The 17,716-nt window shown below is 32.8% G+C and overlaps 1 pseudogene; it reads right to left on the reverse strand.

The window, feature by feature from the left end:
• Positions 1 to 2,206: 2,206 nt before the first annotated feature.
• The window catches only part of LOC149572991 (MLO-like protein 10), a 32,476-nt pseudogene continuing 16,966 nt past the window's right edge, over positions 2,207 to 17,716 (reverse strand).

Genomic DNA, 17,716 nt, shown 5'->3' on the forward strand with positions numbered 1-17,716 from the left:
CAACAAATACGTAAAATCAGACTAAGTGCAATTGTTGTGGTTATGGAAATAATCTAAGATCTTTTCATATACACACTCAAAACATAAATATCCTCTATTCCAAAAGCCAACCCACATAATGTCTCCAATGCACTGCTCATCCCATCTACAAGAGGAAAGAAAAACACATAAGAAACAATAGATGCAACAACTTTAACAATAGCTATCCAAATCAGAAATACTAGCTGAATAACATTTTTTCAACTTGATTATTGACCCAGTTAATGAAAATTTTATGATGATTCCCATTGCAAGACCTCCAATAATTGCATCATTGATGGTAACTATAATGAGTTCAAAGTTTCCAATGTGCCCAAAAAATGCTTGGGTTATGGTGTCGGGGCACTGCCCTCTATTAATTTTATATTGTTTAAATTCATCTCCAAAATGATTTATTTATTAAGTCATTGGAAACATAATGTCAAATTTTCTAGTTATTATGTTATTGTAATTAGGATCATATGAAATTTGTAATGAAAATCCGAATATGGATAGGAAGGGACACGGGAAGGTAAACGGTTGTAACCATTTCAGGTTGTCTTTAAAAGAAAGACATTATTGTAATAGCAAAGAGAGATTGACAGAGTAGTTAGAGGAATAAGGAATAGGTTGTGAGAGGAACTTGGGCTCTTTGGTTTTAACCAGAGAGCCATTGATGTTTTGATGACTTTAACATTAAAGGAAATGTATTTTTATTAAGTTTTTATGTTTCCTTTTGTCTGCTTTTGATCTTTGTCAGGAAGGTTATAACAATGAACATGAATCAGTTTCTCTTTATTGTTATTTGCAAGAAATGTAAATGATTTGTTTTATGTCATGACAGTCTAAAGGAATGGTAATGGAAATGGTTTTATATAAAAAGATAATGAGATAAACAAATTTGAAGATTATTCAATACCCTCTCCTCATCAGATTGGTATCAAAGCTCAAAAGATTCTAAGCATGTAGATGGATAGAATCTACACCAAGTAGTGTTGGGTTGTTTTAGATTCTTGTTTTGAGGTTTGTGGTTGCATAATGGTGCCGGTTCACTCAGCTGCAATGGGTGGATAGGAGAGGTCTACCAAAGGATCATAAAAGATGATCCAGGGCTAGAGAGGATGGTCCTTTGTGTGTTTCCAATAGACTGGGGAGAGAGGCATGATGGGACTCCCAGGTGAGGGATAGGAGGTTGTGATGCGGCATGGACGTGTGGATTGTGCAATGGCTAAGACACCATTGGAGGCAACCAACATAACTCTATTGATAGGAGTCAGTTAAAAGAGATAAAGAAAGCAGAGGCGGCATTGAAGCAATGATGGTGAAGAGGCACAGATTCTCATCAATGCATTTCCATGAGGTCATGTAAAAATTTGAAGTTTGGGAGTATGGTGCAGGGGCACCGCCCTCTATTAATTTTATATTGTTTAAATTCATCTCCAAAATGATTTATTTATTAAGTCATTGGAACCATAATGTCAAATGGTCTATTTATTATGTTATTGTAATCATGATCATATGAAATTTGTAATGAAAATCTGAATATGGATAGGAAGGGACATATGAAGGTAAATGGTTGTAACCATTTCAGGTTGTCTTTAAAAGAAATACATTATTGTAATAGCAGAGAGAGATTGACAGAGTAGTTAGAGGAATAAGGAATAGGTTGTGAGAGGAACTTGGGCTCTTTGATTTTAACCAGAGAGCCATTGATGTTTTGATGACTTTAACATTAAAGGAAATGTATTTTTATTAAGTTTTTACATTTCCTTCTATCTACTTTTGATCTCTATCAAGAAGGTTATAATAGTGAACATGAATCGGTTTCTCTCTATTGTTATTTGCAAGAAATGTAAATGATTTGTTTTATGTGATGACAGTTTGAAGGAATGGTAATGGAAATGGTTTTATATAAAAAGATAATGAAATAAATAGATAAGAAGATTATTCGATGCCCTCTCCTCATCAGGTTACAACACATACATATTAATCATTTAGAAATTTGCTATGCAGAACTTGCAAGGATAAGAAAGAATTGTAATTCAATGGTTGGAATGAACAATGAATAGTAGAATGTAATTGCAATAATTGTGACTGGTAACATGATTTTTCATGGGGTGGGAGATGGTTTTACCATTATTGGAATTTATTTATCATTATCTTTGATTAATACTATTAGAAAATGGTATTATGATGCAATTATTTCATTATAATCCATTACAAAGGAAAAATCAATGATATCATTGGTCTTTTTTGTAGAAATGTCTTGTCTTGTTGTCTTCTCTTTCTTAGAAGCTGGGATTGGTTGAGCATGATGGGAAGAAAAAGGATGATGAGAAGGCAAAGGAGAAGGCTCTTCACTCTCATATTTTGATGCTTCATAGTCTGAATGGTAAAATTTATGAGAAACATCTTGACTTTCAATGTCTCCCATTGATTTGTATTTGTGGAACATGTGTATTTGTGATGATCCATGGCTTGGAGTTGTGTCAACACTTTGAAACCCACTTCCAAAGAATTTAGACCCCCTATTTTTCTTCCTCTTTTTCTTTGTATTGTGCCACTATTTCGTTAGTGCATTAGTTGTCTCCTCTTTGAATATAGCCTCTCTCATGTCAGACCCCATCTACATAAACCATTGTTTTGATCTTTAGAGAATAATTCTCTACATTTCTACAATTGATTTCTAATATTTATTTTTTTTGGACTCGACTGTGTGTATTTTTTTTAGCATCAATGTTTTAGATCACATTCCATTATCCATCATTAGAATGAGATTGAAGTATAGTAAAGGAAAAAAGAATTGAATCACAGAGTGTGATAAAAAATGGTGATGGTAAAAAAATATACAATCAAATCTAGAAACAAAATAATACTAATTCTCTAGTTGTGGCTAAAATCTTGAGCACAATAAATTCCACATTTCTTCAGTAATGAATTTGAATAGGCTTCTAGTAGTATAACTACATTGGATTTTCTTATGGGATTCAACATGAATGCTACTCAATTGAATTTTCATTAAGAGAATACCCAATTTTTTTCTCCAGTTTTAGGGTGCATAAAAAGAAATACCTATCTCAAGTGCATAGAGAGGAAGTGTGACATAGTTGCATAAAAATTGCACAAAAATCCTAGAAACATGCACAAGAAATAAATATTAGTTTACATTTGTCTCTAAAATATAGATCTATTATTCTTAAAATATTTATGTGACAATTACTAAGGAGACTAGAAATCAAAACCCCAATTTAGAGGATTCCATGCCTGTCTTGAGTCTATCAAGGAAAAACACTAACTAGAAATGTGGATGAAAATAATTTTGTATACTCACCCCATTGCAACTCTGACCAAGATAAATGTGAAATTTTGATGGAAATAGGACCTCAGGCCAAACTCATACTACACTTGCCAAAAGATCAATTCTAAATTAGCTACATTTATGCGAGAAGATGTAAACTATTCAACTCTACTCTATTACTAAAAAATTTCTCAAGAGTATTTATGTAACTACTTATTCTTGACCAAACAATATTGTTCCTAATACTTACCCATATCCATAAAAAAGAAAGCAAGCTAGAAAGAATTTTGCACAAAATAAGGTTGAATTAATTAGTGAGTATATTATCTTCCATAGAGTAATAAGAAGTAACATTTACATTGAGACTTTAAGCTCTACAAAATTTTAACACCTGGAAGAGAACAAAATGTATCAGAAAGAGAACCAACTTTAGGTAATTGAACCAGGAGCATTTATCACTAGGTTGAACTACTGGAGTTCCTCTAAAAACTACATGTCTCTCATGGATTTCTATGGCCATCTCTATTATTATCACTTGCAATTTTGTACCAACTAATAGAACCATCAGTACATTTGAGGAATAAATTGCTAACGAGCGCAATAAATACGATTAGAAAAATTATTAGTAGTTGTTTCCTTTAAAGCACACAAATTTCATAACTTACACATAAGGGCACAAAAAAGAGCCAAAAGTATGAATACCACCTTGTTCCAAAAGATAGTGCATACAATCAACAAAAGACTTATTAGATTCTCATATAGAAGTAAAAACCCCTTATAAGATAATGAAGAACAAATATTTTGAGGAGGTTTTTGCTATGTTGAAGGTTTACTAGACACATTCAAAAGGAAAAAGACCACAATAAATGCCCATAATGGATGGCTGCATACAACTCAAAAAAAGAGTGTTAATATAAATGAAAAGGGAAAAATAGGACAAAAAGATTATAAACATCTGAGGAGTAAGAGTTTCAAAACTATGTTTACTAATCTGATTCCAACCACCACATTGAAGTCATCATCCAAAGACTTCCTTATGTATTTGTAAAAGTTGAATTTTCTATTTGGATCCAAGTGGGTTTGTACATTTCAATGGATAAAGATTTGAGGAACTAAGAACAAATTAATCAATGCCATGAATTGGGCATGGAACCCAATGAAAGTATGAGGCCTCACCCTGACCCTTCATAGCCTTAGTTGTTACATTATCATTTTGATACTCACGACTCGAGATGTCGAGACATTATCTGATGCTTTGAACATATCATATTATTTCATGTTGTCTGATGTTATTTTCAGATATTTGATGTTTGTCAGTTAATGTTTTATGTATATGTATATTGATGAAATTAGTAAATGTAGGATTAATACTTTGATTTAAGAGATTTCAATGGTTAAGAATTGAATAGGATGAGAGGAACCCTAATTTTGTTATAGATGGATGTTTTAATTTATGTGATTCCTGATACGTATATACATATGTACATGTGATTTTACGAGACTACTGATGTGTGCAATGAGTGTGCAGATATTTTAGCTGAGAAAACCAACGGAGGAACAAAACTGATCTCTATGTGCTAATTTTGGAAACCTTGTTGTTTGTAATTCAAGTATTTTAATTGTGAGATGTATGTATGTATTTTTCTATGATCAGTGAATGTTAATGTTTGTAACTATGTTCTTTTAGTGTCGCTTGACACTCGTAAATTGTTTATGCTCTTCAGCATGCTAGTTAGGGTTAGCTGTGTAACCCTTGGACCTAAGTCAGATTAAGTTAGTATCTTTTACTAATTTGGTTCTTAATCAAGTTTAGTCACCCTTAATCTAGATTAGTGCTTAATCTGCATTTTAGAGCTGTTAGTTTGTCCTAATTATTTCCTAGCTTTTGTTTGGCTCTAAACCTATTCCTAAGGCTTTAAAACATGAAATAATTATACCCAAAGGGTATGGGTATGGGTTGGGGGTCTTTTCCAACCCCTAAGCCCCTTTTTTTGACTTTTGAGGTCACTCAAAAAGTCTCTTTTTGCCTTTGTACGAAAATTGACTATGGCTAACATGAGTGGCATCACCTCACCTCCACTTAGTGTTTAACCATAGTGTGAGTTGAGTTAGGAGCTTCTAGATTTGTAGGTGGGTGGGTGAAGTTATTGATCCCTTTGGTGGTTGAGTTTGAGGCTTATTTAGAGGCCCTTCTTGGACTAGTTGAGGTCGTTACCCAATATCTACATTTTAGAGAGGAGTCTTAGAAGATTAAAGCAAGGAAGGGAAAGGCTCTACTCAAACTTGTTCATTTTCCATTACCTCTTTGTGCAGGTAGGAATTCTCATCTCCCTTGTTCAAATTTTCATGTTTGTTTCATGCTTATGCTACCTTGTTGTTGTTTAAATGCTTGTATGTATGTGGGTATGTTGGGAAGGATTGAAAACCATGTTCTTGAATGCTTTTCTTCCATGTTTCTATTTGAATTTTGAAGTTTTCTTGTATGGGTGTTTTGGCATTACTCACCCTTGGAGAGGGCAAAAGTGGCCAATTTCGAGAAAGGTCCTTTTAGTTGGACTCCAACAATGTAGAGTCTCTTCTCAGGACGAGAAGAGGCAGAGAGGGTAGGGTGTTATGGGCCCCTACTTGTCAACACAAACCTCATATGAGTATGGCATGTTAAAATGGAAGAACGAAAGTTCTTGGTTTATAGCCCCGATTGGGCATCTATTTTGGTGTTGTGCTTGACTTCTCCTATTGGAAAAATCCACCTTTCCCTAGTTTTGATTCATTGTGAATCCTATTGTGAAAACCTTGTATGAATATGCATGTTTTATTTGTTTCTTGATCATGCTTGTTGTCACCTAATCAGATTCTGTTTCCTCCACGGTTCTTAGAAAAGTGTTGTAGAAATTTTTATGGAACCCTTGATGAGGGTCATGGAGGAAATTTAGTTAAATTGTTGTAATTTAGGATTGAAATCCTATGTAATTTGTATCTCAAAACCTTGTTGTAATGGCAATGATGCCAAGTTTTCTTCCTGTTCTTTCTTGGCTGAGCTTTTGAATTAGGTTTGCCAATAAAATTGGTGATTGAGTATAATTATTTATCATGTGATTTAATCATAATTTTAAATTAGATGAATGCACATCCAAAATAGGATGGAAATGATGTTGATTCAATTAGGCAAATTTCAAGTTTTCTTATATGTTGGAAATGAAAATTTTATTATGAATGAAAGATTAGTTTTTGTGATTGTTGGAATTAAATCAATTCTTGCATTGTGGTTTAAATGATTATCTAAATCTCTTGGTTTATCTATTTGCAAGTAGATCTATTCAATGTACTTTAAAAAAAACAATCCCCCCTTGGTTATTAATCAACTGAAAATTTTATACTTGGAAAATTTTAAGACAAAACAAAAATGTGTTTCAAGAGAGTAAAAAATCTCTGTCATTTGTATGGGAGAAACAAATTAAATCCTTTTGGTAACAGAGAATCAAAAGATTCCCTAAAAATCCTTTTTGTTTTATTGAAAATTTATATTTAAAATTAGAAGTAAAACAAAATAGAAAGAAACATAAATATATATGTATAAAATAACAAAAGAATTTTCAAAAAGAAAAATATCTACCTTACCCTCCTAAATACCTACCTCGCCTAATAAACTTTTTGGCTTTCAATCCCCTTGGATGTCAGTCTTGGTTTGCCTTTTTAAACTGAGTCAACAAAGATCTTTGGGGGGGGGGGGGTGGGTGATGTCACCCTGCCACCATGTCCCATCCCCATCTCTCTCACCAAAGTGGGCGCTCAGTTTGGAGGGGAAGGCATTAAAGTTTGTACTTAAGCAAAGTATGCTCAACACTAAAGAAATGTGTGTTTCTCCTTGCCATCCCCATGGTCGCCTCAGTCTAGGGGGTCAGCATACTTTGACCCACCCACTTGGGCAACGTGCTGGGTTTTTGGGAAGCGCAGGGGGGGAATAGGGTGTAGGGTGGGGTGTAGGGGGAGCTTAGGGATGGGAGAAAGTTAGTAATAGACTTAGATAGGTTCGGTGTTAGGTTAGTTTATTTGATAATTATTTTAAATTTTAGCATGTTAGTTTATGTGTTAAGTTATTTTGTTGGGTTAGTTTAGTTTAGTATTAGATTTAAAATTTAAGTTAGTTTAAATTGTAATTTAGTTTGGATTATAGTACTAGGAGATAGTTTTAATTTTATTTAAGTTTTAAAGTTTTAATTTTGTTGTTTAATTGTTATTTGTTAAAAGTTTTTGTTTTAAAATTTTATATATATTAGTGGTATTAGTTATTAGTATGATTTAGTTAGTTAGTTTAAATTTAAATAAGTTTAGATTTATGTTAAATTTATGAAATGTTATTTTAAATTAATAAAGTTTCTTTTTAGATAGAAGGTATTAGATTTAGTTAGTTTAGTTTTAAATTAATTTAGTTGTTTAATTAATTTAGAAAGTTTTAATTTCATTATTAGTTAGAATTTAGTTAATTATTTTTCTTAAAGTGACTTTTCAATATCGGTTAAATTGTCAATTGATAATTGTCTAAGAGATTTATAGTTGAACTTGATTAGATATTTTCAATTAATTTTAAACTCGAATTCATTGACATTGTTATTTAAATAATTTTTTAATATATTGTTGAGAAATTAATGTAATAACGTGATTAATGATCGATATAAATCTTTTAACAAAAATTTCAAAATCTTAACGATGTATTCCTCCACAAGTTTATAAACTTAAGATGAAATGTAATGAATCCTTTTTCTTAAACTGAGATCGCAAACATATCAAACTTGAGCATTCTAATTATTATTTTTTTTTAAAATTGTGTTCTTGCCTCGTAGTTTGGGCATGATAGAAAAGAATTATTAAAAGATAAGATGATTCCAAACGAGTGAAGCTTACCACAATGAAGCAATGGTGCAAACTTATGTAATCAACTATAGGTACTGACCAAAAGAATTTTCAAATGAAACATACATGCAATTCAAGAAAAGAAAAATCTAAACCACATATTGAAAGAAAAATATTGATCCCTTGATTTTTTCTGAAGGTGTAACAAACTTATGAATGAATTTTCATGGGTAAATCTAAATCTTGCAGGATCTGCTTGAGTGAAGAAGAAAACAAATACATTAGATTAATTCAAATCTAATTTGTCTACATGAGGTGGATGAGTGGAGAACACACTTTCTCCACTCACCTACTCAGCTTGCATTCACCCACTCAACTTGCACAAACCCACTCAACCAACACTTAGTTGATTGAAATTGGTTGTCGATGACTAAATGTAGAATTTAGGAAAAGTGGAAAATGTAGTGCATGAGTTGAGTTAAATGGTGTGTTGGACAGGCTATCAATGACCATGATCTTATCATACCCCCATATCCATGGATAAGATTTCTCAAATATTTTCTTCATCTTTCAAGATTGTAGGATCACAAGATCATGGCTTTTATGATTATAGAAAGATATGCTCAAAAAATCAAATATAAAGCCTTAGTTTTTTTTCTTGGTATTTTATTTGCAGGCGTGAGTCAAAATCTGGAAAATTCTAGCAAATGTGCAATACATTTTGACCGGTGTAAGACAAAATTTAGTTGGAGCGAACTCCAAAAGGAAAGCCTATTAGCTAAGTAACTAGCTCAACTCAGGATTAGTCAATGACCACCATAGACCTAAAGGTTTTTCTATACACAAGTTAATCCTCCCATTTTTAAAAATAAATGACATCTTCTAAAATCATTGTCTCCCAAAGTAATATGATAACGTCTTCCAAAATCACTCTCTCCTAAACAAAAACTAAAACCAAATTATCTATATGAAACATATCTACAAATTTGTTGCTAAAAATAGTTACATTACTCCAAGCCCTTTACTTCAATCCCTTTGATGGGAAATAATGAAGTTTTGCATACAATAAATATTAAAAATAAATAAAACTACAAAGGCAATGCCTTCAGAAGAATCTCTTTGTCTATGTCCACATATAGCTATCATGCCCTGAATTTGAATGGGAAAACACATACAATGTTATGCCCTCAACTTTAACGGAGGAACACAACCCATTTAATTTTTTTTTTTTTAAAAGATATGTTAACGTTTATTGTTTAGTTGAATGATTTGGTGTACACTATGAAAGGGTTCACACTCCTATCAGGTTGTGGTAATACTAGTCCGTTACTCTATATAGCTAAATGTGTGAGTTGCATTTTAACATTATAGTTTATGATGAAGATTCAAAAATTGCTTGACTATTCTAAATTTTTTGATTAGATAAGAGGATACATTATCCATACTTAAACTTGGAGTTGTTTAAGTTTGCTAACGGATCAAGATTGCTCCACTCGGAGTTTAGATCACGAGCTCTTATTCTTCTGCACTCAAACTGAGACACTCTGATGTGCAGGTGTGATTCGAATTATGTTAATATAGCGGTGATATCACTGAGGATTGCGATGAGAAGATGAAGTATTAATAAATTTATGTCTATTAGTATTAGGGTTATCATGATATTAATTATTATTATTTTTAATATTATTAGTTAACTAATATTATAATTATATCTTAAGTATACCTATACCTTCTATTCGTATTCTACATCTTTCATTTAAATGCTAACAGTATTATTATTTAATATTAACACAAAGCTACTATACTTAAAATTATAGGATAATCATAATCAGATTCAATTACCATCTAATCTCATTCCTCCTTACACCTAACTCAGATTGTCATGAATTATGGCTAATAACATTAGCAATGACCAGGAAACTATTCACCAACTTATTTAAAGTTGAGTGCCCTTCCTATTTATACTATTCTCATCCAAAATAATCACTAAATAATATGATATATATATATATATATATCTTCCCATTTCATCCCCAAATATCTATAATCCCTTTATGCTATGATCAAATACCTTAAAAATTAACGACATATTTATGTTACCATTGAAAAGATTAAAGAACTAAAACTAACTTATATATCAATATTCACTATAAGCATAACTTGTTAATTCATGTGGCAAAATAAAATCAAAAGAAAATAAAATCAAAGGAGGGTAAAACTAATATTCTAATCCTCCATGAATACATATATAGTTACTTTTTTAAAAAAACCTTCAAACTTTCTATATCTTACTCTCTTCTAACTCTATATCATATTTATTACATACTATAATTTTCTAACTATGCCAATTTCAACACTAATCCTACCTATGTTTCCCACCTAAATTGCTAACATGTCCCTAGTCACATAAGCTAGGTGTCCTTGCAAGGTTGATTTAGAGCAAGTGTCACATCACACAATCTAATATCCTTTTTCCCTTACCTTTTCCTTTCTAGGCGACTTGGACATGGCAACATTTTAATGAGTTTAACATATCATATTAAATTTGCTTCCCATCTGCCTTGTTGTTGCCTATGTGTGAGTGGAGGTAGGTGGGAAGAAAGTGGGAGAGTGTGTGTGCTCTCCAAAGCAACCTCCACCATAAATATCATCTTTTCTTTTTTTTGAACTTAGGAGAATGGTTGTTTTCCAAGGAGGAGAAGTTTTTCGACATTGTCAGCAGCAATTAATGTGTCAAGTACTCCTCCTTCATGCCAAGATGTAGGTGCTTAGGGATAATTTCTGACTTGGTATTTATTGCCCTTATTTTATTTTTAAACCTTGTTCATAGATATAGAAAGATGGAACCTTAGATCATAGGGTTGTCTCAAGTCAAATGTCACATTTAATATAGCATTACTATATTTTTATTATATTTGTTTTTTCTATACTATTTCTTGTTGAACTTGTTTCTAGCTAGGAGTGTCTAATCTTTTAGAGTCCTAGGTAGGTTCCTATTCATTAAAATAATGCTCTGTAATGGGAGGAGGTTATTTATTTTCCTTTCCATATAAATTCCAGAGGGATAAAATGAGCACTTTCAGCAGTATTTTTTTTAATGTTCTTTGCATTTTATATCTTCTATTTGATTTTCTTCTCCTTTAGTTTAGGACATCCATCATAGATTATTGCAGTGATATATTAGGAGTTATTAGATTTGTTATTACAATTTAGATTAATGAGCTTATTGGATCATTTGAACAGATAACTCATTTTTAAAAAAACACATATAGAAACCATGTTAGCAGTCTTAGATGAACCAAACTGAATGATTCAATTCTATGAGTAATGGGAATTGGTAATCATTTACTCAGGAGCTAATATTGTATTCACCTATAAGGATACATATCAAATATTCATGTACATTAATTATTCAAGAGAATTGAAATAACATTATCAATCCAATACCATTACGTGATCTAATACTTCTGGTTATTTCTATTCTTTCATGATAATTAGAATAAATCTTGCAATCTAAATAGACATGAAGAAGCACATTAACTTAAAGCACCAAGATAACTTAGCTCCTTACACACACATACATGTTTCCATCGATGATTCTTCCTTTACATACAAAGGTGGTGAGATCACTTTAATATGCTAATACGATGGAAATATTACTCACTAACTTAGATGTTCCTCCCAATCTTCTCGAAAATGAGAAGCAATAAAATTACTCTTGCAATACATTTAACACACACAAGAGGATGGAGTTTCACTCATAGCTTTAACTCAAAATACAACAAGAATATTTTCATCTCTTATGCACATGGAAAACATTGAGAGCTCCAACTTGTCAAGAACATCCAAGAAGGACTTGCAAATGAGAGTTAAAAAAAAGAACCATGGAGGCTCACCTCCCAACCTAGGCCTCAAGGAGACCACCCCCGCGCTAGGGGAAACAAGGTTCAACTGGGATTCATCCAAACGTCATCACAAAAACATGAACTAACATGATCACACATTTACAACCCCAACCAAGGTTTTCACAATGATTCACAAATGGAATCATAAACATTGGGTGAAGGTGGGATTTCAATTAGGAGACTTGCCATAACATACCGAATCTATAACAACAATTTTCATGCCCTTTCGAGGCTTTCACAAAACAACAAATTTTATGCCCTTTCGAGGCTTTCACAAACATCCTTCAATCATACTACCATCAACCTAAGCATCCTTAGATTTACATACTTCATCAACCTTCTTACCACACCATCATTCTCCTTATTGTCCATAACAAGTTATGAATGAATATGGCATACAATGGAGCCCATACTCCAAGGTTCTCAACTATATTTCAAGCCCAACTAACCCCTCCACCAAAGGCTCACTCTTCCCTCCCAAGGGTGAGTGAAGCCTTCACACCCATGAATAGATTTCAACATCCAAACAAAACAAGAAAACCAACCAAGAACCACCACGAGAATTCAAGAAACAATATACACCACCACAACACAAAGATTTCAATGACAATGCAAAATTCCATATCACACACATGATCCTAGAAGAAACACTGTTACAATTTCCAACTTAAACTTCATGAGATGAAGAAAACATGGCATGAAGCACTAACCTTCTTCCAAGCTATGGTTGTCAAATGGTGATCAAGATCATTCCTTCCTTGGCTTCCAAGCTTCCTCTTCCAAAACCTACCTGTATGTACCATTAGAGAGTGGGTGAATAATCCCCAAGGTTGGTACAAGCTCCCTATAAAGACCTCCACTTTTATTCTCACCTACCCCTCTTACTTTCTTGTATCTTCCCACCAATAAGAACTTAACCAAGTGGTGTAATGAGGGAAGAAGTCATGTGACAATATGATTTTCGAATTGGCTTGGAAATGACTATTTTTGAGGATCCCCTAGATCCCCTAGACCCACTTATGATTATATTTAAACCCCCAACCCATACTATTACCATTTGGGTAACTTATTTTCACAAAATTAACACTTGGGTATCACTTTAGGCTCTCTAAAGTTCCTATCAACTTATAACTTGAATTTCATTAAGAAGGTGACTCTTCCTAACACTCTCCAAGGTGGGTTAATTGATTTCATAATGAGGATTAGGCTTAGGTTAAGTGACTTCATGCCAAAGAATCCTATTTGACATGTCATTTTCACATAGACAATACAAGTGTCAAATGACACACCCACACATTAAAACACTTTACACATCACGATGACATGTCCTTAATTAATCATGCTCTCTAACTATAACACTCATGCATATTCACATTACGAAATAAACACAATACAATGAGGTTTTGAATCTTCCAAAGATTCACCTTGGCTTTACCGTGTTCACATAAGATTGAACCTTGTTTCCAACAATTATCTTCATGGTTCAACTCTCCTGCACACTCAACTTAAACATTAGTAGCTTGATAAAATACTATACAAATACATACTGATAAGTGCAGAATAAATCCAATGTCTCATAATGCTCATTAACATATACTTTTAACTTCATCTAATCATTTCCTTCCTAAATACTATAAAAAGAAGCATTGCAATGTTATATTCATTTAAATTTCATCTCAGTACATATATAATTAACTTTCATTTGATTTATATTCAAAACATTGCAATATCAACATATGGGTATCAACATTTATCTTTCTTATCATAACAAAATTACCATTCTAAACTCTATTACCGTACTTATAATCAGGAAACACTAAAGTCATAACTACTAAATCATTAAAACATATAAAATGGACCTTAGTATATATGTCCTAAGTGAAAATCACTAATATGCAAACTTGTTAACTAGTATTCTTTTAATCAAGCTAAACATGTCGACAATCCTAGCAATATCCCTTAGGGTTAATTCTTCAAACTGTTAGAATGTTTCCATAATTGTGTCATTGTACTTTAAACCCAAGTTTCAAATGTAATCATATGTCTTGTTCGCATTTGAATCTACATTCATTGTTATCTCCTAGAAGAGAAAATGTTAATTCATCTTCCCTAATTTGGCTAGTGAACTGTTCTGTAACTCCTTTGATCAAGTCCCTAGATTGAACATATAGAGTTTCATTTTCAAGTGATCTTAGTTATTCCATCTAAATTTATTTAATGGTTATTACACTTATCATAACCAAAGTCTTCTTAGTCTCTAATAGGATCCCATAAATAATCATTAGTAATAAAAATGTCCATCATACTCTAATTAACTCCTAATCGCATTCATATTATGAAATCTAAAGTAGGGTACGCATGTGGGTCTTACAATAGCATCCTTCCAATTAAAAGTTGCACGCTATCCAACATGACCCAAATGTAGCTTGCTAGCCATATTCACCCAAACTTTATTTTGGCTCTTTGACAAGCATCGTTGATGTGAGCTTTTTTGTATCTAGCATAAGAAGAAGGCAACCAATTTTGGAGATGCCGAGTAAGTTGATTTTTCTTTTATATTGCTAGCTAAGTGATTCTATGATAATCTCCATTACATTATAATTCCCTATTTTTACATGCTTTGCAAACTTTGCACTCTGTGCACATGTAAGAAATTTTCCATATTATTCTTTAGAATGACACAACCAACCTTGAGCCATTTTAATAATCAGCTCTCATGGCTTATTGTGGTCTTTTCGGAAAGATATTTTCATGTCATATGTTCAAAACCTGGAAATCCCAATTACAATAATGTTTCTTAGCAATTCATTGCAACAAAGATTTCTTAGCAATGGGAATTGTTTCTAGATACTAAAATAGGCACATTAGTCCAATTGAACACAAATGTTAGGGTTACAAACCAACCTATTCCATGAAGTTTTTTGAAATGAGAGTGATTTTATGTTGTTATGATCAATTTATTATTATACTTGATAGCGGTAGATGACAGTTGTATGTTTATCCATTTATGTAAATAGGACTACCGAGCCATGACAATCAACCAAGGAAGCTTCAAAGGAATTATCACTCCAAGAAAAAGAAGAAATGAAAAATTCCACTAATTAGATACATAAGTTTAATTGTTGTGCAATATTTTGTCAATCATTCCTTGAGAAGACAATCTCAAGCCAAATAATCAACATAATCTTGGACCTGCGGGTACAAGTGCTATTTTTTATGAACCATAGCTTATGATTGGTATACATGGTAAATGTTAACAACATGCCTTCTCGTCTTAATGGAGTCACTATTTTTTCAATAAAGTTTTACTAATTAAAATACAAGTGCTATTTTTTATGAATCATAGCTTATGATTGGTATACATGGTAAATGTTAACAACATGCCTTCTCGTCTTAATGGAGTCACTATTTTTTCAATAAAGTTTTACTACTATTGTATTTTAATTATTGCAGTTTGACCTTCTCCACAATTGAATAGTTGTCATCATAATTCTTTAAGACATTGCTGACTAGGTAGTTGGATTTTTTTTCCATCGCATATATTATAAGTACCAACCCAATCAGTAATTAAAATACATTCTTTACTATTGATACTTTTTAATATCATTTTAATACTTGTTAAGAATCATTATAACTAAATGTCTAGACATTACATGATTATAGAACATAATTGGCTATGTTTAGGTGCCAATTACACCCGAGGAAGAATATGCGTTATAAACTAATCACACAAACTAAATCCAAGTTTTTATTCTAGAAAATTGAGTTGCATAGATGTGATTTTATTTTATTATGATTTCAAACTAGATCTAAAAGGAAAAACCATGGACAAATATAAAAACTCAACATTAATAAAAATTAATGCAGATATATCTAATTATAAAATTGAAACATCAAGCTTTGATTAAGGCACTCAATTTGGAAGGTATATTTGTATAAAGATTTAATTCAGCAGGGATTCTAAGCTAACCTTTTTTTTGATGAATCGACCTTTCCTATTAATTAAATATTAAAGATACATATCCACAAAAAAGGGGTTGGGGGATACAAGATCACTCTATGAGTTCACTTAGAATAAAGCCAGATAAAACAAATATTCATTAAAAAAACATTAATAGAAAATAGAAAGCCATCAGGCTGCAAGAGTAGTGCCAGCGGAGAGAGGATCGTTATCATCAAAACCCCAAAAGTCCTTAGGGTTGGTAGTTGGATTAGTGGGAGCCCAACCATCAATAGGGGCAACAACAACATCATTAATTTCCTTTTATCCCTCCAGCCTAGGCAAAGAGATAGCTAAGTCTAGCTAAGGGAAAGCTCACTTGAGGTCTTTATGAGAAAAAAGCTAGTCCACATTAGGGGTAGTACAGGGATCCACAAGGGACCAACTTGTGCCAAACCTTTGCGAAGGCAAGGATGAGTGGTAGCGACCATCAAAACTTCCTTTGGGAGAGTGATGATGAGGCTACAATTTGGGAGTATGTGAGTGGCACACAAAACTATTCTAGCCTCTCTAACAACTACGAGGAGGAGTTCACCATACAGGGCATCTAGTGGCACCTTGGAAACTGTACAAGAGGCATTTCCCCAAATTTCTAAAAGCTACTATAGGTGAGTGACCTTATCTATATGTACTTGAATCTACATCATAACACTATTATATATGCATGCTTTAGAGTACATAGAAACATGTATACCAAGAAAGTTGTGAGAGAATAAAACAACATTACGGTCCTTCCGAATAGTAATTAAAATCTCCATTATGAAAGCATGCCATAATTGGGAGTACTTGAAAGGAAGCTTGGGAAAATCTCCCAACACAACCATATGCCATGTAAAAGCCTCTAAGTGGAAAGAATTTAAAAAAACATGGATCCAGAGCTAATAGTTTTGGCCTCACTTGCAAAAGAAAAAAATGTGCAAGAAGGTTTTCAACTGACCACAAAAAGGACATCTAGGGTCTAGGACTCCCAGATGTCAAAGCTAAGGGCCAAAAGAAAGCCCCTAGAAAAGGAGGCACAAGGAAAAGTGAGCCATTTTTGGCTCTGTGATGGCATTCCAAACTATGGAAAATCTAAGACTCCAAGTCTTGTGAGAGGATTTCAAATCTCAATGTTGATTGAGAGTATCAACCATCGAAATATGGGGAACTAGCCACCGATAGCCCAACCTAGGTTTTTAACTGGTCATAGGAGTGTAAAGATACCACTTCCAATATTTCAACCAAGGGCAAGATGAGTGAATTACAAGCTTCTATAACAAATGGGGAGACACTTTTGTTACAAAAACTTGCACCCTTGTCCAAAGTTTTACCAAATTGCAACCTTGTGAAACATGAAAACAACCTCCAAGATATGGGACTTAAACTATGAAGTTGAGTCGCTAGAGAAGGCTACCTTCCTTTGCTATCAAGATGCACCTAAACTACACTTAGAGAGGAAAATGTAGAAGGAATACATGAAAGAAACTACCTAATCTATTCTAAGGAGGTGACGCACCAAAATAGAGTGTTTAATATTATCTCTGCCCATATATGCACACTTGAATTGTTGTGACATCAAAGATATATAGATCTAGACATGTTTAAATCTAATAATCACATGGAGATTAGACAAACAACATGAATAAGACAAGAAAGAAGATAGTT

This window comes from Cupressus sempervirens, chromosome 2, assembly GCF_028749045.1.
Source record: "Cupressus sempervirens isolate cs-2001-9-10 chromosome 2, ASM2874904v1, whole genome shotgun sequence".
In the NCBI taxonomy this organism is placed as follows: Eukaryota; Viridiplantae; Streptophyta; class Pinopsida; order Cupressales; family Cupressaceae; genus Cupressus; species Cupressus sempervirens.